Genomic DNA, 22,738 nt, shown 5'->3' with positions numbered 1-22,738 from the left:
GAGTGTAGGAGACAGCTTCAAAATACCTCCCCCCCCCCAAAAAAAAAACAACATCAATAACAAAAACCAGTTAGGTTAAAGCATATTTTAAAAGCCTCCACATCATTTTATTTAAGTAATGTAATTTCTGAGCCTGTCTCATACAGCTTGAGTTACCATTTTTGAGCTCTTTTGGCAGTTCTACAGAACAATCTTTACCGCTGAGGTAGTTAAGATGGAGCCTAGAGAGTGACAATGATTTTGAGTGAGTGCAGTGAAGTTGGATAAATTTGTGCTTCAGAAAGGAGGCAGAGAGCTTTTCTATTTTATACGTACTCTTATATAATTTGACAAATCTCCAATTATTTTTTCTCTCCCCTTTTGAGAACTATGAAATTGTGCAGAAAGAAAGACATTGTTTTGGCTTATGGAAGTTTTATTTCTTGTGATAAAACAAAACAAGACCAGTAGGAATAAAACCACTCCACTTCTACACAGAATAGTATTAATGGGATAGTTGTTAAAACATTATCTATTTTAGATATAACTTAAACTATGTTAACCTTGGTGAATTTTAATCCCAACTTCCCTCCCATACTTTGATGGACATAGCCAGGTAGTACTATTGACAGCAGTGTGTATAATCCTACTCATCATTAGGATTATAAATCGGGGCAGTAAAGAAAGCAAAATTGGGTCTTAAGCCACAATCAGTATGGAAACCTCTGATGCTCTACTTATAATCTTTTGTAGAGTAGTATTCTTCTTAACTGTTTATCTTGCTTCATAGCTAAAGTTAAGCCTTACACTTGGATCTTTGCTCAGTCTATGTGTCTTTCTCTTACGAGATAGGGTGTGGGGAACTGGTCATGCTAACTCGTGTTTTGATGCTGTGAGCAGCAGCTTTCCCAGAGCAGCTGCTTTTTCTGACAGACATAATGCTCTGCACTGGGTCTTTGATTTTCTGCATATTTTACTTGCTCATTAGGTCTTGCTCTTTGTATATAGCTGCTTCATTCATAGTACTTATTCTACTGTATGTTCCCAGATGGTCAAGTATTTTCATCTGTGTTTTCTATTTTGCTTTTGCAGAAGTTGCTGAAAGTTTTGATAAGCATCAGTGGAGGCAGGTTGAAGTTATAATTTAAGAAAATAACAGGAGAAAGGAGTATGAATCACTGGGTGCTCAATTGTAACAAAAATAGCTGGGGGGGGGGGGAGGGGCAGAATAGTAGGGATGTACACTTTTCTCCTGCAGTTTTGAGAGCAAAAAGTGTATTATGAGGAGCTAAAGATCTGCACATGAGCACATGCCACTTACTGGAAATTGTCCCTCTGACTATCACTTTCACTTGGAAAATACTCAAGTCTCTGGCTGTGTACTGCCAACATTCATTCTGAGCCCCCCATATGGACAGAGAAGGTATTGTTTAATATCTTGTGTATCTGATGATTTCTTGCTTTTGCAGGAGAGGTTCTTGTTTGAGTTTTCCTTAGGAGAAAAAAGTAGTAGCATTTCTATGACTTACACTTCATGTTTATTTACTATCTCTTTTATCATTAACCACAATGGATTATCTGAGTTTTAGCCTTATGTGTTTTTTACTGTTTTTGGAACTTGTAACTGCATAAGCATCTGCATTTTGTTAAATTATTACCAGCACTGTGCTGTAACAATTTAAAAATATTATCCACTTGATCTTTTAGAAATTAATGGCTTTTTCTTTATTTTTATTTTTATTTTTATTTTTTCTGGGAATAACACCCACAAGCAGTAATCATTTCCGTCGTATAATTTATGCCTATATTACATTTCAGGCCATGGTATTCTAAATTCTTATGGATCAGTGAAATTCAGGAATTCATTTCTTTCTGATATTTGCAGGAAAATATTTTGGTTGTTGTTTTTTATTCAGGTCACACTGTGATTTTATGTGTTTTGTTACAGCCTCATTAAAATGGGCTCTGGTTTGCAGACCTCTTTGTCAGGTAAATAGATCTTCAAAACAGAAAATCTCAATTAATTTAATGGGATGCCTGACAAGTTTGTAGCCCAACAGTGTATTCTCTGCATGACTCAAAGATTGCTATGGTCATGTCCCGTTATGTATATTGAATGACTTTATGCAAATAAATATAGATTTTAGCTAGCTTTCACAATTTTACTTATGCTTCAAGACTGAGAAAATCTTGAGTTACTGTTCTGTTGCCAGCCAATCTTTACAAGTTTCCACAGTATGACATTAAGAAGAATTATGGTAGAGATCAGACATCAGAGAAACTGAGAAAATATTCAGTTTCAATATGTATTTTGAAAGATACTGTCTTTCAAAGTTTTGTTTTGCAGTTAACACAATCTTGCTTTAGGCTTCAGCAAATGGGAACAGAATTTTGCTTTGTACTCTTTCTGTTATTTCAGTTTAAGGATCCTTGCAGGCACCATTGTCAGGCCTCTAGGAAACACCTTCACAGGGTCATTCCCATTGCTCTGTGTAACTCAGTGCCTTATGGAAAGTTAGAGTATCACGGATATATTGGGGCATCCAGAGAAAGACACGATCCCTGATGTCCTCAAGTTCTGCAACTCCCTGCTCCTTTGAAGCTGGTAATGCTGGGTCACAGCAACCAGCAGCAGCACTCAGCTCCTCTGGATGCCCTCAGGGCCTATCTGTAGACACCCATCAGCTTGGGAACTGTCATGAGTAACTCGACACAGAGATGAAATGAGAAGTTTTAACATCACTGTCCTTCACTAACACCCTACTAGGCTCCCAGAATAGTCTTGGAAGGTACAGGGTAATAGAACTGCTTATTCACAGAGACTTGTAAATATGTATGTTTTCAAAGGGAGTGGAAAGTCCCTTGTAACACCTGTCCCCCAGGAAACATTGATCATCTACTGTTCAAGCCTGCTGAATAAATTTGCTTTCTAAGCAATATTCTAATGAAGGGAACACATTTTATTCACAAAACAAAAGAAGGCCCATCCCTAATTCCTAGCCAAAGTATTCCACAATTAACATATTTCTGTTTGCTGCATGCTGTTTAAGAAGCTTTAAATGTTGTTTTCAGTGTGATTTGATTTCTGTGTTTTATAACCTTGGTATAGTTATCAGTCCATTTTCCAACGTGCCAAGTCTTGGTAAAAGTGATAAATTTCAGTCCTTGGAAATTATGATTATTTCATGACTATGTAACGATGTATTCTTTGGATTAAAATGTAGTTTTTCTTCATATAGATATGTAATAAGTGCTAAATGAAACTAAATTATGCTGGATATTGATAAATTTATTCTAAATAATGTGAAATTTTGCACACAGAAGTAGCTCTCAATACTAGGTTTAGAAAATTGCTGGGGTATGGTCAACATAATCTATTTTCTATCAGCACTTCAAATTTATTCTGGTTTTGATTCTTACTATCTCTTTACAGCAACAATTATTTTTATTTATGTAATGAAGTATTTGAACTCAGTTCAGTACATATTTTTTGCAGGTAATACTAAAACCTCTTGCTGTGATATTAAATGTAAATTGTCTGTTTTCTCAGTGAAATTAGTGCACTAATAATTAAGAATACATTTTTAACTCTAACTTTAGAAGTTTCTTGCTTAAATAAACAGAATAATTAAAACAAAGAAATAATTTAAAAAAAAAAAAAAAAAAAAAAAGGGGGGGGGGGGGGGGGGGAAGGGAAGAGTTTCTTACTGAGTTTTGAATGGAGATAGCTTATGTTGCTGTAAGCACCGGTAGTTTTGTGAGGGGATTTAGCTTTTCTTTTTTTATATATTTTTTTCTTGTTTGTGTTTTGCAAGGAACAGACTTTGTTTAAAGTCTAAATAAACTCTTAGACAAACAAAGACTTAAGTTTAAGATGTGACTTTACATTTTTCAATGCTTTGTAGTTCATCTGTAAAACCTAAAATTTTACTGTAGTTGAATGGCTTTGAATATGTCTGCTCAGCAATTTTCTCAGGAAGGTAACATTTTCCTGTGAAACAGCCTACTGGAGGTTTGGTTTGTCTATTTTTTTAAGAATATTGAGAGAAACTAAGTTGGTGAATTACAGCTTTATGTCCAAGAGGATTTGTTTCCTTTTGATGAAAGATTTTTATCAGTAAGAATTTACAGTGAACTTACCATTCAAAATGGATAATTTAATAATCTTTCAATGTTGTGCTAAGATGCAGGGATAAAAGATTGTGGGATTTTTTTATATATTTTTGTTGTTGTTGTTGTTTGTTTGTTTTGGTGTGGGGTGTTTTTACTAAGAATAATGGAAATATGTAACAGATTGAGAATGTTCATTCAAATAAGGGACTTAGTGAAAACAATTGTAGACTGAAGAAATGAAGTCAAACAATATTAGCAAATAAGAAATATTGAAGACTAACAGGCGCTGAAGATGAAATTGTTGATGACACAATGACAGAATTACCAAAATCATTTATAAATCTGTTTTAAGTTAGAGAAAGAGAAATTGCCTTTACAATTACTAGCAAAGGAAAGTAGATCTATTAAAAAAAATAATAATAAAAAAAAAATCGATCTAGTAGCATAAATTCTATGGGACAAATGATTTATGAAGAGATAGGCACCGAGCACCTTGCTTATATAGCCTTGTTTCTGAGTCATAGAAGTGCAACTGTCTCTCAGTTTCAAGCAAAAACCTCCTTCTGAGGGCAGTCACATAATAAGTACTAGAAAAGACTGAGCTGGACCATGCTTGAGAAAAAAGAAAGCCAGTGGCTGGCAGCAGAACTGGTCATGTTGATTTTGTTTGTTTGTTTGTTTTTTATGGCAGATTCACCCAAGCTACCTCATTGAATGAGGGAAATCCATTTTCCTTCGTCCTCACTTCTTGAATATCCCACGGGATATTCTCATTTGTTCCATCCCTTTAGCTGTCTGTTAAGGTATTGTTCAGCAAAGAGGGTGATATACATGTAGTCAAGAATAAGTAAAAGACAGTTTTACTCTCTATTTAAGATAGGATGGTCAGATAAAAAGAGGAAACCTTGGCTTCTGCTCCAGGGGATACTTATTTTATATTAAGAAGTCATTAAGCAAGATGAAATAGATGATTTTCCAATTCTACATATGGAAGTACTACTGTTGGTGAAGGAATAAAAATAACACAAAAGGCATTACATTCCCAAAGAAAGCCAGAGGTCAGTCTTCCCTTCCTCTGTTCCAACATTTGACGCATACTCCATTTATCAGAAACATGCTAGACAACATTGCAAGATGTGTATGAGACGACACTTCTTTCAAATGTTAAATGATGAGTAGATGCTAGTTACCTCACTATAGATGCTTGTTCCTCTTATTCAATGGGAAAAAATAAACCTCTTTTATGCTAAAGATATTATGTTATGTAAACTATTTTTTTATATTATTTTTATTCATTTTCATTAGCAATGAATGAAACTAAAACTGCACAGATAAAGTTAAGTAAAAAGAGATACTCCTCTCTCTCTGTTCATGCTTAGATTTGGGTATCATCATTGTCAGACAGGAGGTAGCTAATAATTCTTGTGTCCTGGTTGAGAACACTGAGAGAACATTAGACTGGCTATAGAAATGAGCATAGGAAGGAAATCTCCTGACAAACAGATCCTGATTGACCCTGACAGATTTCATCCGTCAGGTCCTTGCAACAGCATCTAAATGTGCAGGACTAATGCTGTCCAAACAAATTAATGAATAATAATAATAATAAATGTCTACTAGTTCTATTTAATGCCAAATATAATTTCTTTTTAATCCTTAATGAACAGATGAATTAGCTCAAGTTGGAGACTGTGTTTGGACACTGAATTAGGCAACACAGTAATTCCTAAATCTTGTCTTATTACCAAAGGCACATTATTTTTTTTATTACTATTATTATTTTTCGTCCCTGTTCGAGCCTTGATGGCATTCTTATTAGCAGGGAACGACCTGTTTACTGACCATTCTGTGATTATGGCGTTTTCAGTATTAACTGTACCTTTTTTTTTCTTTTTTTTTTTTTTTTTTTTTCTAATGAAGGTAGCATTAAAAGCTAAAAAGAGCTAATATTGCATCATGTAGCCTGACCCACGTTGTTATTTATTGTTTGATATTCAGCTTCATAATCTCCTACCTATAAAGGGTCAATGTTAGTGTTGTTAACTGATCACTCTTGCTTTCAGCTTGGGAAATCTGGGGTTGCTGTTTCTGCATTCAGTTTTGCTCTGTTTTGCAGCCCCTAGTTGACAATAGGTAAAGATTTTCCATTCCCAAGAAACCAAGTACCTCATGTGAATAGCTTGCTTGTACAAGCTTCCTTTGTCTGAGGTCTTCTCACTCAGCAGAATCAACACTATAATAAAAATGTCAGTTTAGTTTTTAGTATGAAATGCTTGACTTTTTTTAACAAGAGAGGAACACTCAATGTTGAAGCAGTCATGAAAGAAAAACTTTTTTCATGACCACTAGAATAAGTGGACAGGGACAGTGAGGCAGAAAGCAAAGAGTGGGACACTGGCTTTCCTCCAAAACAAGAAAAAGCTACATTTAAGGACATAATTGAATTATTTGGTATTCCTTTAAAGAATTAACACAGCATAATCTTTTTAAAGGAATAAAAGCTAAATATATGAAAATCCCATGTCATATATATATATAAATTAATGTTTGAGGTGTTAATGGATGAATTTACGAATATTTTAAATGAGGAAAACAAGTGACAATACAACTGCTGTCTGGGTTTAAAACTACAAACACTCACACAGGCCCAATTATCTACAATGAAGTAGCGTGAGAAAAAAAAAAAAGGAAATGAGAATATATATATATATTTAAATTAATATCTTGTCAGCATACTGACTTCTCTGCTTGCTTAATAGAAAAGGGTGTTATCAGTTTTATTTCCTTGAGGATAAGGAAGAAGCTATTAAAGAGCAGAATCCCTTGTGCCTATGAGAAGAGAGCTGAAAATAGATTGAAAAATGTGTGGGAAAAGCAGGCATAATCAAAACTAGTTACTCTACAGAGACGTTTCATTTTTTTTATATTCCAGCTAATGATACATTTTACACATTTTTCTGTTTACCTAAAGAAGTTGCTAATAGTATTTTATGTAAGCACAGAAAGGAAACTGAATTATGGCTAGTTTGCAGAGAACTCAAATTCAATAATTGCTACATAAAGCATGCTTAAGCAAAGATATTCAAACCCAATAAAAAGGGGCATTCCTATAAATACAAACAGTGTCTAATTAACAGAGAATCATAGCTGAATATGTGACATACCCTGAAGGTTAAGTATTGTTTTATGTGCCTGGAAACAGGCGTGGGAGGAAAAAAATAAGTTCTATTCATCACTGAGGCACAGTGAAACTTGCCAATAACAACCTCACAAAGGCCACAACTTTCATCATCTTTATAACTGATGGCTGCGTAACATAGGATAATTAATACAAAACACTCCTCCTGGGGATGGAGGTTTGTGTTTAGGAGAGGTGGATGAGGCTATCAAGTGACTTGCAGTATTTATTTCATTCTAAACATGATTTTTTTCCTTTTCATGAGCACAGCCACATGCACCCACATATCAGAAGTCTGTGTGATGCCCAGATTGGAGAAGGACAAGGTCGAAACATGTTTTGGGGATGATAGGAACCAAAGAGGGAATTTGATTCTGACTCACCAGAGAAGCAGACATTCCTCTGTTGATGATTTGGTCTTTTTACAGCAAGAATGAGACTGAAGTATTACTTGAAGAAGTATTTAGCAGGGAATGATGAGGGGAAGGATTGGGAGAGGAGGAAACAATGGAAAGAAACACGTACACACAAATAGAAACTCACTGTTTCTAACTCAGCCTTCTTATTCTTTCTTGTTCAGTGACACGATCACAGAATCACAAAATACTTGAGGTTGGAAGAGACCTCTAGAGGTCATCTAGTCCAAGCCCCTTGCTCAATCAGGGACACCTAGAGCAGGTTGCCCAAGACCATGTCCATATGGCTCCGAGGAGGGAGACTCCACAACTACACTGGGCAACCTGTTCCAGGGCTCGGTCACCTGCACACTATAGAAGAGCTTCCTGATGTTTAGAGGGAACCTCCTGTGTTCCAATTTTGCCCATTGCCTCTTTTCCTTGTGCTGGGCACCAATGAAAAGAGCCTGGATCTGTCTTCATTGCATTCTCCCTTGAGGTATTATATACACCTTGATAAGAGCTTTTCTCAGCCTTCTCCTTTCTAGGCTCTACAGTCCCAGCTCTCTCAGCTTCTCCTCATAGAAGAAGTACTCCAGTCCCTTGATCTTCTTGGTGACCCTCTGCATGGGGGTGCCAATGATGTCAGACCTACTGCTTTTCTCTTGATTTTTTTTGTATGTTATTGCATAGGATGATTCCTTTAGCTGCTTTCTCCTTCTCTTGAATTTTGATGTATTTTCACTGCAATTTTCATGATGCAGTAAGAAACATTATAGCACAGAAAAATATATGACATGGAAAGGTGAATGAAGAGCAATTGGCAATGAAGAAGGGAATAAGTCAAACTAGCACTGGGGAAAGACTAAACACAGAAAACTGTCCAGACAGCTGATAGCTGTCTCATCTGCTGCTACTGAATAAAGATCTTGTTTGCATTGGAAGTGGCCAGGAAATAAGCACAATCCCTCAGAAAAGTCCCAGCTTGTTTGCTCTTTTCCACAAAGCATGAAACTACCACAAATGAATTTAAGAAGATGGGGAATATCTATGAGATCCCCATTTTAAAAATATATTTTGTATTTAGAAAACATCTTTTTAAATGCTGTTGAATGGAATTGTTCCCGAGAGACACATGGTGCTTGATTTACTAGATCTGGTCAAAGCACTGACTGTGCTGTTATAAAATTTAACTTTTCCTGCATCACATCTTGTGGCAATTTCAAATTACATCAGCCCTGATTTCCATTTCTCAGCTTTTATTACTGCTAAGTTCTTGTTATGCTTTGCATCTGTTTTTCAATGTAAATACATGGTGGGTTTTCTTTATCCTGTTGTAATGGTATTGCAGCACACTTTCCCTTGCTACCACGTAAAATATAACCTGAATGCAGCATCTTTGACTCAAATTACAGTTTGTTTTGGTTCTTTGAATAGATGGAAACTCTGGATGACAGAGCTGGAACATCTGGAAACAGATGTATAACCTCTTTTTTTTCTAGAGGGACTCCTCAACTAAACCAATGCAATTGGCAAGTTAATCTAATGTAAAAAGAACAAGCATACTGTTTTCTTTAACTGTCATCCTCTCCCAGATACTCCCAATTTTTCATTTTCCACAATTTGTAGCAGTCTTCTCAAAATCACTGGAAATGGAAGCAATCCCACCTTATACAAAATGTTATAGGATGTATTCCCATTCGTGTATAGCTCCGTACCATATTGCCAAAACTTTGGTGATTAGCATATATTTGTAACATAAAGGATAGGATAGGATAGCATAGCATAGCATAGCATAGGATAGCATAGGATAGCATAGGATAGGATAGCATAGCATAGCATAGAATAGCATAGCATAGTTAGTAGGCATCGCTAGTAGGCATCGCTAGTAGGTCAAGGGAGGTGATTGTCCGGCTCTACTCTGCGCTGGTGCGGCCTCACCTCGAGTACTGTGTGCAGTTCTGGGCACCACAGTATAAAAAGGACATGAAACTGTTGGAGAGTGTCCAGAGGAGGGCTACGAAGATGGTGAAAGGCCTGGAGGGGAAGACGTACGAAGAACGGCTGAGGTCACTGGGCCTGTTCAGCCTGGAGAAGAGGAGGCTGAGAGGAGACCTCATCACAGTCTACAACTTCCTCGTAAGGGGGTGTCGAGAGGCAGGAGACCTTTTCTCCATTAACACCAGTGACAGGACCCACGGGAACGGGGTTAAGCTGAGGCAGGGGAAATTTAGGCTTGACATCAGGAGGGGGTTCTTCACAGAGAGGGTGGTTGCACACTGGAACAGGCTCCCCAGGGAAGTTGTCACTGCACCGAGCCTGTCTGAATTTAAGAAGAGATTGGACTGTGCACTTAGTCACATGGTCTGAACTTTTGGGTAGACCTGTGCAGTGTCAAGAGTTGGACTTGATGATCCTTAAGGGTCCCTTCCAACTCAGGATATTCTATGATTCTATGATTCTATGATTAGCATAGCATAGCATAGCATAGCATAGCATAGAATAGAATAGAATAGTTAGTTGAAAAGGATCTACAAAGGTTATTAAGTCCAACTGCCTGACCACTTCAGGGCTAACCAAAAGTTACAGCATATTTCTAATATGCTGTATTAGAAATAAAATATTTTTTTTCCTAGTGTCCAGTCTAAACCTCTCCTGGTGCAGCTTTATGCCATTCCTGCACATCAGGACATCATTGGTTACCAGGGAGAAGAGACCAGCACCTCCCTTTCTGCTTTACATTCTTAAGAAGAGCAATGAGATTGCCTCTTAACCTCCTGTTCTCTAGAGTAGACAACCCAGGTGTCTTCACCCTCTCCTTCCAGCCCTCTTAAAAGCTTTGTTATCCTCCTCTGGCTGATTTCAAGTATCTTAATACCATTTTAATATTGTGGAGACCAGAATTGTAAAAAATAACCAAGGTGAGGCCACACCAACGCTAGATATAGCAGGAGAATCACCTCTTTTGACCACCTGGCTGTGGTGGATTTAAATGCATCCCAAAATACATTTTACCCTCCTGGTTGCCAAGACACAATACTGACTCAGGTTGAGCCTGCTGTCAACTACCACCCCCAGATCCCTTTCTGCTGAGTTGCTCTCCAGCCACTCGTCCCCCAGTCTGTACCTATGTCCAAAAGTACTGTGTACCAGGTAAAGAAGCCAGCATTTTCCTTTGATGAGTTTCATGCCCAACAGATGATTGCCCAACACTTCAGTCTATCTAGATCCCTCTGCAAGGCCTCTCATCCCTCCAAAGAATCAACAGCACCTCCCAGTTTAGTATCATCAGCAAATTTGCTGAGACTCATTGCACTCCTGCATCCAGATCATTGATAAAAATGCTGAACAGAAATGACCATAGATTTGATGTCTGGGGAACACTGTTAGTGACTGGCTGACAGCTAGATATAGCTCCATTCACTACAACCCTTTGAGCTCTATCGTTGAGCCAGCACGTCATCCCGTGTAGCATGGACCTCTTTATCTCACAGTTGGACAATTTGTTCACGACACCGTAAGGAATGGTATCAAAGGCCTTATAAAACACACAAACAAAACAAACAAACAAAACAAAACAAAACAAACAAACAAAAATATTACATCCACTGCCTTCCCTTCATCCAACAAGCAGGTGACATTATCAAAGAAGATGATCAAATTACTAAGGCAGGATTTTCCCTTCATGAACCTATGTTGACTATGCTTGATAATAGCTTTATTCTGCAGGTGACTTTCAGTAGCAGCTAGGATAAAGTTCTCAATACTTTTCCAAGTATTGAGATTAGACTAACAAGTGTGTAGTTTCCTGGGTCTTTCCTGAGGCCCTTCTTGTAAATTGGTATAACATTGCCTAGCTTCCAGTCAGCAGGGACTTCCCCAGACTTCCCAAGAACTTTGCTGAGAGAGGTCCAGCTATAAGATGCACTAACCCCTTTAGTACTCAGGCCCCATAAACTTGCTATAGCATAAAGATCAACAAAAGCTAACACACAAAAAAAAATGGTATCTTTATTACTCAGTTTTCAGTGTTCTCCTGCAGAATGTTGCTGCTGGAGGGACAGGGAGAAAGTTGTGAAGTTCCCATTGATTTCAATGGAGTAAAATTTGATTTTCATTTTTGGAAGATCCCACATTCCATAGCAGACACATAACATAGGTCAGGATGTTTACTCTTCCAAACCTTCAGAGCCTATTTTCTGAGACTGGAAGTAAAAAGCTTACCACTTCCAAACAACCTTCTGAGATTTACAAGAATTTTCTGACAGATACATCTGTACTGCTTGCCTAATAATAGCAATTGTCTGCATAATTGGGAGCATAAAAAGAGGTAGGTAAGCCTTTGAGGAAAGCCAGTTAAGCATGCAAACACTGCTTGTAATTGGTACATAAATTTAGGTATTCTAGTTGCATGTGTATTTCCTGCTTAATGGTGATATTTAGTAGCTCAATACTTTCTCTGCTTTGTATCTTTCCAAGTTTAAAGTGATCCTTCAATGCATCTGACTCTACACAACTTCTACAGGGCCATACATCCAAAATCAAATATTGCAGGGGTAAATCACATTCTATAGCACTTTGAAGAACATTCAAGGAGCAGCTGTACTGTGACGAAGCTGCACTGAAAAAAGCATTGGCTGGCTGTTAGCCAGAAATCTAAAATTGTGTTCGCAGCCTTTTTTATTGAAAGTGTTGCCCAGGCATACCATAAGATATTTTTAGAATAAATACTAAGTTAGGATGCAGTCAACATGTATGGTGACAGTGCTATTTACAGCTTTTTTTTTTTTTTTTCAGGTAACAGATTTAGTCCCCATCAATATAACTCTTGACGGTAGCTGTCCCATTTATTTTGTGTGTAGGTTTTTAATTGAGATGTTTTCAGTTGCTAAATAACCACTAACAGCTCAGTAATATCAATTATCATTTCATGCAATCATTAATATAATAATCTCATATGCACGAATAGTTGCATTGCTATTAAAAAGTGTGAAAATTGGAAAGTTAGAGAAACAACAGGATGCCAGTTTTATTTGACTGTTTGTCACAGCCGACATTCTATGAGTTTGCATTCTAAAAGGATTCACGGGAGTTTGTTGTTTGGAACATATAATTGCTATAGCATTCTCTTATGGTTTCCATTTCATTTGAAAAATATCTTCATAGTACTTGATTGTTGCATACGTTTTTATTCCCAGAGTGAAAAACATATCCATTGCCTCTTTTAGAAATATAGAATCTCTTTTTAATGTTGATGAATATGTAGGAAAAAAGGACACAACACAAATGCCAGAATAATAATAAAATTTTTGATTTATAAACCTGATAGCAAAATAAAACATAAAATATGTTATAACTAATAGTGTTTGACTGAGTCCTTACAATATCTTTTTTATAGAAAGAGGTCATGAGGCAGGTCTGAGGTTGCAATCCAATTTTCATCTGAATTCAGAATGAGTCTGGAACCTTAATTAACAGAAAAATAGAAATTTTGCAGTTTGAATTAAAGATATAATAGGTACTTAGTAGAATTTAGTCACTAAGTTATCATTTTTTTAATCATTCTTCAATATATTTCTTTTAACTCGCATGTTTACTCTGGTATATTTGTAAAAAGTAATAACAAACCCTCTCATTCTACTCTTTAATAGGCCTCTTAACTTTTCCCAAGAACAACCAACCCTCTTCTGATCATCACAGTAAGGCTTTTCTGATCATTTTCCTGATGGCATAAACATTACATAAATAGAAGGGATCAAAATCGATACCAGATATTTTGATGCATGTGTGGAGGGAGTTTGGCCAGGGAGACTTTTACTTCCTAAGATACAAACATACAAATAAACATATTTTTTTTCTTTCTTTTTTTTTTTTTTTCAAACTCAGACACATATAATGGCAGGTTTCTCATGGAAAGGGTCAAACCAAAGATGGTATACAAATAAGCAGGTGATCTTCAATTCCAGTTCTTCTGGTCCCTAGAAAGGGGAAATAAAGCTGTATCTGCTGTTATACAGCTGTTACAATGGCTGCTATTACAAGGAAGTTTTTGAAAGCATATGTTATAATGTAGACTCCAGTACAAATAGATTTTTCTAATATTAGTCCTTTGAGACTGATTTTGCTATGACTGATAGGAATGAGCTAAAAAAACAGGAGACATCTGAAAGAAATTTATTTTCATTTATCTAAGAGTGCAATAAATTATAAAGAAGTATTAGAGAAGTGAATAGTCATGTAAGAGAAAGGACAGTAATAGATTTCTAGAGTAACTTAGATTTCTTTCTTAAAGGTAGAGTACAGCATATTTTGACTTTTCCTCCTACATTTTTTCCAAATTACACATTTTTGCAATTTGTTTTTCTGAGGCAAACTTTGTATCACTGAAGTTAGAGTAAACTCTTTTCAGCACCTTCGTTCAATCCTATGGCTGCTTGCAACGTTAATTAAACCATGGGTCCCATCTGCATCTAAACTAAATGATGTTATTCACTATCATCAATGTAATCAGGATCAGATTTCTTATACTTAATTAGTGAGATCACAAAAGCTGCCTCCTTAGAAACATTTACTCACATCAAATTACATTTCATGGTGTAAGAGAATGTGAGAAGGAATCTTAATCTGCCTACATAAATCCCATTGATGTTATGTTTTTAAGCACAGGACTGAAAAGGAGAATGTATTTTTTTTTTCCCCTGTAGTAGACTATAATAGACAAAAGGTTTATTTTTAAACTCTTCAAGAAGATTAAGTATTTCAGAGATCCAGTTTTGACAAACTATAATATCCATTAATGTATAAAGGGAGAACAGAAAAGGAAAGAAAAGAAATATATATATATATATAATCTTTTACAGTAGTCATCACTTTTTCCCTTCAAAATACTTGTAAAAAACAAGTTTAATACATTACTCTCTTTTTTGATTTAAAAATATTGCAAATTGCAAAGAAGAAAAATGAGTTGTGCAAGTAAAGACATCTGAGAGGAATGTGTATATTAACAAACCAAGTTTCTCGTTGGAGATCCACTCATTACTGTAAGCAGACAGTTCATTATTCTGAAATTTCTGACACTTGTTTAAACCCTTTGAATATCACCAACATGGAGATCCTGAGCCTAGTGGCCATTCCAGATGTTCTACACTGAGTATGTGGTCTTGATTGCTACAAAGCTGATCTCCAGAAGCTATGCCATACCTTCTGGAGCCTTTATGATACTGCCTGCTACTGGCTAAGACATTTCTTTTGCTTTCCAAAACACTATATTTTCTGAAATGTAAAATCTACAATAATGACAGTAACACAACTAAAACAAAAAAATAGCATAAAGCATGGAGTAACATTTTAATGACAAAATACTATTTATAGAGATGTAAAATAAGGATAAAACTGAAATCAATATCTCTTTCCTACTTTCCTATTACAAAATTGTTTGCAGTTCACTACAAACAGCAGAGCAAAGGTTTAAAATCAGAATCTAGTGACTTATATTTTATCACATTAATCAATTCATTATTAAATAATTATACATTGTACTGAAAATTTAGTTAAAAAGAAAGGAAAGTATAATGTCATTCCAAAGCTTTCTACTTTAAAAATACTTCACCACAAATCCTTTCTTTCCCTTCCCAGTTATTATTTTCTCCAGGAATCAGGTTTTCCTATAGGGGTCTAGATACCACCAATACTTAGGTTTTTCATATTCAGAAGCTTCCTGCATAACTAAGCATTTCTCCTGAAGTGTATACCATCAGAAACTCCCCTTTGATAAGATTCCTGGTTTCAGTGCCTTTGCAGATTACAACATTGTATGACAAGAGGAACGGTCTTTCTGGTAAGAAAATTGTGAGCTGGGATCAATTTTGAGCTCTTCCAAGTACTGTAGTTTATGCAGTGTCATTTCCATTCTCATCAGCTATTGAATCGTATTCAAAGTTGTAAGGTTTTTCTAAGTCTTCTTGTGGCCAGAGCTCTGAGTATCTAAACTGAAGTGCCCAAATGAAAAGAGTGACTGTCGATTTTGTTTTATTGGAAAACAGAAACCTTTGCAAGGAGGGTAAATCTTATTAAATAGAAATGAGTGCTTTTGCTGGGGCCAGTCTTGGACTGAGAAATCAACTTCTGTGGGAGGAACAAGTTTGAGTGCCACTTCCCTTTCCGTGTGCAAACTGGATTTTCTTAACCTTTTCTTCTGTAACATAAACATTTAGATGAACAGTCAGACAAGCATTGTATATTGTAAAACAAAACATTGCACAGTAGACATATCTTCCCCTGGGGAGAGGAATGAAAGAATAAACATGTAACAAGCATTAGTCACATTGCTTAACGCACTACTGGAAGGCACTCAAATATTCATTGTGACTAAGCTATAAAGAGATATATAAAATATAATAGATGTATTAACTTGTCAGATAATTTGTTACATTCTGCATCAGCCTGAGTTAGAATGAATTTTAAGAGTAGTTCCATGTACAGTGCATTTCAGCTGAGTTGGAAAAGGCTTCAAAATCTTGTCAGAAAGACAATTTTGCATTTGCCTTACTAAGCACAGGTATAAAAAAAGTAATCCGGATCTATTTATTAATAGAATTCCATAGTAGCACCTGGAATTGGCAAATCAACAGTGGTGATCTTGATCGACAAACAGCAGAGAAACACCCTGAAGAGAGGCCAGGAAACTGGTCTCCTCCTCCTCATCATCTGGCTGTTTCCTAGCAACCTTTCAGTATCATCTCAGATTTATTTCCATTTCCATAGGGACTGAGGCAAGAGCAGTTAACAACTGCAGCACATAGACACAATCCGCCTTGGAAAGGAGAACAGCCAGTGGAATCTGAACAGAAGGAAGTCAGTTATTTGTAAGTTCAGAAGAAAGTTCTTGGAAATATTTGCCACAACAAAGGTGAAACTTCTACCTCTTGTTTAAAGTTCATATCTACAGTCAGTCCCTTGTAGTCTGTAGTTTCCAAGCACTAGTTCCTCTCTATACTAAATAGTAAATAGGCCAGTTGCAAGTTGACTTCAATGCCATACCAAGACAAACTGGTGGTCTCACCTTTTTTCTGGGTATGGAGTAGTCTGAAACTAGGATATTGAAAATTCATCAATGATTACAGTTAGACACTGTGGTCTGTAAGTATGCTCTGCTGTCAGAATTAAGGTTTCTGACATAACAGTAAAGTTTATTTGTGCTGAAGACAGCAATTTTGCAGTCACTATGCTCTATGATAGACTTTTTGTTGTGGTCTAAAATGTGTAGATTATGTATATTTGTTTGTTTATTGGCTTGATTATCTTTGCTTCCATGAAAATTTATCTTATTCTCATCACTCAATATCCCCCAACAGATTATCAAGCTGCATCACAACTCCTTCCTCACACCAGTCATTGGCAAAAGGTGAAGCATGTCATATCTTGCCAGGAGTGAATCCAATTTGTCACACTTTTCTATTTTTCCTAACACTTGTTTTTGTGGTGTCATCTTTAATAGAATTTAACTTCTGATGTGGGTTCTGCTAGTCACTGAAGTTGTTTAGAATCTTGATGTCATAACCCGTAGGCACAAACAGGGAACTTGAGCTGTCCCCAGAACTGGAGACAAGGGCTGGGCAGACAAGTCTGCAACATGCTTCTGAGCACACGTTTATCACACTCCACAGGAGGCTGGTGATACAGAATTAATTATTTGACTACCCAATTTAGGGGTTTACCTGTGTTTCACAGATCAGTATTGCAGAATTTTATGCAGTCTCCAATGCTCATCTGATTCTGCACATTTCTGCACATTTCATCTTTGTTGAATGGTTGAGGAGTTTTAGCAGAGTTGCTTCAATGGCTTGAGGTGTATCCAGGTGTATCACAGAATCACAGAATAGTCTAGGTTGGAAGAGACCTCCAAGATCACCGAGTCCAACCTCTAAATGTAGTCCAACCTCTAAATGTCCAACCTCTAAACTACATAGATGTATGATGTATCATACATCTATGTAGTGCTTCATTTCACGTGTGAAAAATTGGTAGGGACCTCTTGAGGACATCTAATCCAACTCTGAGCAAGAGCAAGAGCAAGTTGGTCTCAACTATATTAACTCTGGATTTGAATATCTTCACGCATGGAGGCTCCACAACCTCTCTGGGCAACCTGTTCCAGTGTTTTACCACCCACCCTGTAAAAAGTGTTTTCTTGTGTTCATATGTCATGTTGTCATTTTTTATTTTTATTTTTAAATTTCTCCTCCTTGCCTCTTATCCCATCAGGGGAACCATTCTAGAAACTGCTCTGGAGCAGTAAGTCAGTGAGGTTTAGCAGTGTCAGAGTCCATTAGTATCTGACCAGGTTCTTTTAGGTATTTTACATAATAAGGATTTGATATCTAATTCAAAATTTACTTATTTGGAGATAATCTGACATTACACTAGATTTTGATTTACAAGAGTGTTACAACAGTGTACTGAAATAAAAATACAAATGGAATATAGCAACTGAAACATGCAGTTGGATCACAATACAAATGTGATTCCTGTTACTGGTCTCTATATGTTCATTGTCATTATGCTGGGCATCCTCCATTGCTGGAAAAGGCTTTGTGGTTTGAAGCCCTCTGTTCTCTTCAAAGTTCATTTCATTGGTTGACAGTTTTCTTATTCTATGCTGCACATATATGTTTCCTCCAATACTGATCTGACTGTCTCAGGAAAAGAATACTCTCTATTGGTTATCTCTGTGAAAACCATTTATAGAACCAGTTTGTTCACCCAACTGATATAACCATCACCTAAAACAAAGGCCACCCTGCAGTCCACTTTGTGTTGAGATAAATTAGTCTTCCTTTACCATAATTATGGTTGCTTTCTGTACTCTTTTCTAAGTCTTGAGCACATCACTTATGCTCATCTCCTCAGAGCTGTCTTTCATTGTAAGGGTTTCTAGATCTGTCACAGGCAACATGGGGCCTTTGTGCTCCATATGGGAGGTGATCCATAGTCATCTGTGGTCCTGGGATACCTGTTCTAGGTGTCCCTGCTTGAGCAGAGGGGTTGGACTAGATGCCATTCAACCTCAACTGTTCTGTAATTATGAGACCCAGTTTAGGGACTTTGCCAAGAGCTGGGTTAGCATGACGTGTGTGTGTGTGTGTGTGTGTATGGGGGTGGGTGGGGGTTGTAACAGAATAGCTGCTAGCCTATGGGTAAGCAGGGAGTATTAGCAGAATCTGGCTGAGAAACCCTCATACACATCTTCAGTCCCTATGGCAGTGTTGGAGCAGTGTGAGGTATGGGCAACTCCTGGTTCAGAGATGGAGTTTTGAGGTCAGCAGGACCTGTGGGACCACCATGGACCAGTCTCCAGGGTTTGAGAAGTTCTGAGTTCACTGCCACAGTGCCGCGATTACTTCATCAATGCCAGAGTACTGGGTGCCTAGGGCAGACATCATAAAGGTGAGCAGTGGCTGCAGTGGTGGCATGTGGTTCCAGGCAAGCCACGCAGCATGGAGATGACTACAGGCCCTGTTGACAAGCTGGTGAGCCTCAGCCAAATGCAAGGTCCAAGGTCAAGCCAGGAAATCCAAATAACTGTTGAGGAACAAGGCTGGAGATTGGCATTGCTGCAACATTATTGGGACTGAAATAAGGTTGTGGGCCGTGACCAGAGTGGAGGTAGCCCCAAGAGGTCTGGATAAGGACAGTCAGATCTGCTAATGCTATCAGAGCCCTCAAAAGGAGCCTCCATGATACCCAGCTTGCTTGGGGAGGCGTCATGAATAAATAAAGATAATTGGCTTGTGCAAAGAAAAGGAGCATTCATTCAAGCTGAGGAAAATTGTGAGTAATACCATTTCATTTGCATTAACCAAAATAAACTTTTGAGTAAAAATAAATGATAAGAGAATGTCTTGTAATGTCAAAATGAATGAGTGATGTCACTGTAGCTGCAAGACAGTCTCATTAGCAGCATGATTTTGTACTAGCTTTACACAATAACTATTGAAAGACTTCCAATATAATTTAGAAAGTTCAAACACCCCTCTCTTAAAGTCCACTGGATTGTGCTTTAATAGTTTATTCCCCAGGGAGCTGAATTCTTTATTGATTTTTTAAGGAGTACAATGATCTAAATGCAAGAACTGGAGTGTATGTAATTGAGATCCAATTGCAGGGACATTAACCTACGCATTAAATTTAAGTGCAGACACTTAAATTGGCCCCCAGATTAAAAGAAAGTCTTTTTTCAGTTGGATTCTTTCACTGCCAAAAAGTACATTTTAAGAACGAAAGGGCATAACTTGATCTTTTTTTTTTTTTTCTTCAGTCCACAGATTTTCTATCTCATTCTAAATTGGACAAAAGTTACAGAGCAACAGAATGTATTTTTTAAATGACCCAATGCTTGCTTATTTAACACTGTAAACCCAGACTGCATTCCAAAATACTGCTAAAAAAATAGCTAATATGATTCACTATTGTAGCTTTCCCAGCATGTCACATTAGAGCAGAACTACTAGGAGAATCAAGTGATGAAGGAATTTCAAGACCTTGAAAAAGTATTGAACCAGTATACTCTTGTCTGAGTACTGGGAAAGTTCAGCACATTTTGTTTCAGTCAAGGAAATAATTTTATTGTAATTGGTATTCAATTACGCTTTGAAAGTAACTTTTCTTTAGCAGATTATGTTCTACCAACATAATCTTATGCTATCAGTTCCTTTGAGTAATTAAGAGTAATTAACTGTTAGACTACCTCTTAAAAATTAATTTCTCTAACTGATAATGGGAGTATCTTGCCCAAAAGAATGAACTATACATGAACTGTCTTAGCCTGGAAATGCCACCTTCTTCCAGAGTCGTGAGTAAATAGTGAAAAAATATTTAAGCTTTTTAAAAGTAAAGTGATAGATAATTTTCTTATCTGTCTGATTTTCACAAGATATAATTAGCTGAATTTGAAATTGAGCCATTTTAAGTCTCCCTCTTCAAATTAAATATTGTCAGTAGGTTTATATTCTTTTAAATGGTTTGTGAGTTCTATGATGATGCTTGCTTAGTTGCTGCTTCCAAAGCTACTAGAGTCCAAAGCAGTAACGTGTTGTTAGGATTTACATGTTCTACATTGCCATTTATCTGGACACAAACTTATGATTTCTTATATACCAATTCAGGGGTTAATATAATATCCAACTCTGATAGTCCATGATTCTATGATAGAGATTGCTAACTGACTAGAACTATGTGACTTCCTACTAGTAACTGATACTTAATACATGAATGGGGTGCATCAAGCACGGCATCACTAGTAGGGCAAGTGAAGTGATCATCCTGCTCTACGCTGCACTGGTGCGGCCTCACCTTGAGTACTGTGTGCAGTTCTGGGCACCGCAGTACAAAAAGGACATTCAACTGTTGGAGAGTGTCCAGAGGAGGGCGACGAAGATGGTGAAGGGCCTGGAGGGGATGAAGTATGAAGAGCAGCTGAGGTCACTGGGCCTGTTCAGCCTAGAGAAGAGGAGATTGAAGTCTACAACTTGGGTTGTGGATAGGTAGGTGTGCTATTCTCCATAAACACCAGTGATAGGACCCATGGGAACGGGGTGAAGCTGAGGCAGGGGAAGTTCAGACTAGATATCAGGAGGAGATTTTTCACTGAGAGGGTGGTTGTGCACTGGAACAGGCTCCCCAGTGAAGTAGTCACTGCACCAAGCCTGTATGAATTTAAGAAACGTTTGGACTGTGCACTAAGTCACATGGTCTAAACTTTAGGGTAGACCTGCGCAGTACAAGGAGTTGGACTTGATGATCCTTATGGGTCCCTTCCAACTTGGAATATTCTATGATTCTATGATTCTATGAATGTTGTCAGCTTGCACTGAAAACAATGCCACTCCATGGAAGACATTAAATGTGGGCTTAGATATGCTGTGCTAAACTTTTTTTTTTTTTTTTCTGTATTTCCATCTGTAATTCCATATATACTTAAGATAGAATCTGATATCAATTTGTTTTGTATAGGGTGCTACATATCTATTGGATTGTGGAAATGATAATAAAAGTTATAAAAAATCCTTGAAAAAATATAGTGATTCTTCTCCGTGAGTTCATAGTTTATAACCCTTTATGAACAAAAGGAAAGAACAAACTCAAGCTCAGGGAATAGTGTTACTAAAAGCTTCCCTGTCTCTAATATATATTCACTCTCCCTCCATGTCTCTCCTTTCTCACTTTTCCTCTTTTTGCATTTGTTCATTTTCTTCGTCTCTCTCCCCAGGCTATGCAGGGAGAAAATTTATTATCAGTATAATTTGGACCTACTCAGCTAATTTTGCTGCAAGGTTGACAGAGATGCGTAGTAATGCTCTTGTGCATGATCACAGAAATGTTTGTATTTTTTTGTTGTTCTAGCTATTGTTTTTAAAATATTGACCTTCTGTAAGTTTGAGGCAGACAAAATGAGAGTTGATTAGAATCTTGGGATTCTCACTATCTGGACCCAAATTTAAACCACTGTTATATGGGTTGTAGTTAACAGAAACTTATTCCTGTTTTGTACTTTTTTTATGGAGGATTGGTTGCATGTTGTATGGCCTCTATTACTTTTTAGTAAAGAACACATCCATTTTATATTCCACAGCTTACAGGTTGGTTTGGCTAGTAAAAAACTGTAAATGCAAGTGCTTCTGTGTTCTTAAATCTGCTTATAGAACTTGCTTGTGCAGGTTTTTAGTGAATGTTGAGATGAGCACTATGACCAGCACTCTTCAGATCTGGATATTTCTTTGGACTTAATTGTTTTATGTTTGCTTTCAGTTCCAAATAAAGATATGAGGCAGAATTTTAGCAAACGCTTTTTCTTTTTTTAGGTAAATAGAAAAATTACAATTTTTTTATTGAAAAAAAAAACAATAGTAATATATTTGTAGATGGTTTAAGAGGTCTACATATGTTAGATTTGCTTTATTTTATTTTACTTTAGTTTTGATTCTTTAGGACACTTTTCCCAAGCTGAATTTTAAACTCTCAGATTGAAAAGCAATGGCAGTGTTGGGTCCTGTGTACCTTAATGATATTGTTAATT

General features: G+C 36.9%; 1 protein-coding gene across 6 annotated transcripts in view; it reads left to right on the top strand.

Annotated features, from left to right (window-relative positions):
• The window catches only part of FUT9 (fucosyltransferase 9), a 119,757-nt gene that overhangs the window by 17,726 nt on the left and 79,293 nt on the right, over nt 1–22,738 (top strand). The window contains exon 2 of one of the 6 annotated variants that reach the window (XM_035320008.1): nt 11,793–11,995. The exons of the other annotated variants lie outside the window; for them this stretch is intronic. The gene's annotated coding sequence lies outside the window, so the exon portion shown is untranslated. The remainder of the gene's footprint in view (nt 1–11,792; nt 11,996–22,738) is intronic. 6 annotated transcript variants of the gene reach the window in all.

Source organism: Oxyura jamaicensis, chromosome 3 (assembly GCF_011077185.1).
Source record: "Oxyura jamaicensis isolate SHBP4307 breed ruddy duck chromosome 3, BPBGC_Ojam_1.0, whole genome shotgun sequence".
Lineage (NCBI taxonomy): Eukaryota > Metazoa > Chordata > Aves > Anseriformes > Anatidae > Oxyura > Oxyura jamaicensis.
Note: the sequence above shows the minus strand (reverse complement) of the source record. Positions and strands in the feature narration are given on the sequence as shown.